The following is a 1,960-nucleotide window of genomic DNA, read 5'->3' on the forward strand; positions in this document are numbered from 1 at the left end:
AGAGAGAGAGAGAGAGATTTATCTTAGGAAAGTGTGTACTTCAGAAGCTGGCAAGTCCCAAGTTCTTGGATCAAACGTAAAGCTGGAGGCTTTTCCCGACTCACGCAGCTGCAGGGGCTGACGAGCTCAAGGTTGGCAGGCAGTGTACTGGCTGTTGACTCCAACAAATGGCAATTCCAAGATCTCCAGGCCGAATGGTGGATTGTTTGCTCACAGACAGTTGTAGGCAGCACAAAAGAATCCCGATCCACAGAAAAAGAGTGTCTCTTTTCCCAGGATGTCCACAAATATACTGGAAGCAGGCCACACCCCTAGGGAAATTCCCCCTCAATGGATTGGCTGCTCAAAACATAAACATCTGATCCCATCATGGGAACAACCCACATCACAATTGCTCAAACCACACAGAATCGTGGTCCAGCCAAGTTGACACACAGCTCCAACCATCACAAATGGGCCGTTGCAATCTCGTATGATAAGCATTGTAGAGGGGTAACTAATCTGCAGGGGTGGAGAGGGAGGGGCTGCATGGATGTGTCAGAGAAGTCTTGAACTAGAATGTACCTAAGCTGGAAGTGGAGGGTTGAAGGAGAAGGCAGTGTCAAAAACGCTGCATGGACAAAGATGGAGAGGAAGGTTGGGAAACACCCTGAGTTGGGATGGTTGGACAAAATGGCTAGAGGTTACAGCTGAGGAGACATTAAGCATCACAGGGAGGTACAGCCCAAGCTGTGGAAGGCTTTATATACCTTACAAAGAAGTCTTGGTTTCTGTTCTCTCTTGGGAGCCAGAGAAGGGTTTTTAAGTCAGATTGGGGGTTCCAACCCGGAAAACGATTCAGAGGTAGAAAGACTCGTTAGGAACCTGGAGAGGATGTGAGGGTGAAGAGAAGTGAAGGGATTCCAGAGACCTTATGGAATGAATATGACGAGTATGAATATCAGTGGACAGTAGAGACAGGCTGATGGTATTTTTTCAGCTTGGGAAACGTTAATGGAAGGTGGTGGTAAGATCAACACATTTAGACGGAAAGATGAGTTCATTTTTGGAAAGGCTTAGTTGGAAGTGCTTGTGGAGAAGGTGAGTAAGTAGGGACAAATGGGCTTTATGTGTGACAGCTACACTTTTGTGAGAACTGAGGGATGGTATGCTGCGAGGCTGCACATCGACATCATCTGGTGAACTTAAAGCTATACATGCCACACCTGTGCCCATCTGCAAAGAGTGATTCAATCAGGCAAGGGCTAGTGCGATGGTACATATTTTATGATTAAAAGAAACTGACTTATCCAACATATAGGCAAGTAAGTGACTAAACTGGTATTTAAACTCACGCTTTGTCATCAGTGGGAGCTCTGCTGGCTTTGTGGTTAAAGCATTTGGCTGTTAACCAAAAGGATGGTGGTTCAAACCCACCAGTTGCACTGTGGGAGAACGATAAGGCAGTCTGCTTCTGTAAAGATTTACAGACTTGGACACTTGCCTTGGAGCAGTTCTACTCTGTCCTAAAGGGTCTCTCTGAGTTGGCATTGACTCAGTGGCACTGTTTTTCTTTTCCCTCCTCATCAGTTTGCCAAGCCTGGGAAAAGTCTATACTATTGTATTAGTTTTCTATCGCTGCATCACTAATTACCATAAATTTAGTGGCTTAAAACATCCACTTCTTAGCTCACAGTTCTGGAGGTTAGCGTGGCACATGGCGTAGCTGGGTTCTCTGCTCAGAGTATCACAAAGTTGCAATCAAGGTGACAGCCAGGCTGAGATCTCTTCTACAGCTCCTGGGGAAAACTGCTTCCAAGCTCATTCTCACGAATGGCAGAATCCAGGGCCTTGCAGCTGTAGGACTGAAGTCTGCTGTCTTGCTGGCTGTCAGCTGGGGTGCTCAGCTCCTAAAGACCACTCCCATTCTTTGCCACATGGTCTCCTCCATCTTCAAGACAGCACTGCATTCCTTCTTCTT

This window comes from Orycteropus afer, unplaced genomic scaffold (assembly GCF_000298275.1).
Source record: "Orycteropus afer afer isolate SDZICR_OR568_19922 unplaced genomic scaffold, OryAfe1.0 scaffold00622, whole genome shotgun sequence".
NCBI classification, from domain to species: Eukaryota; Metazoa; Chordata; class Mammalia; order Tubulidentata; family Orycteropodidae; genus Orycteropus; species Orycteropus afer.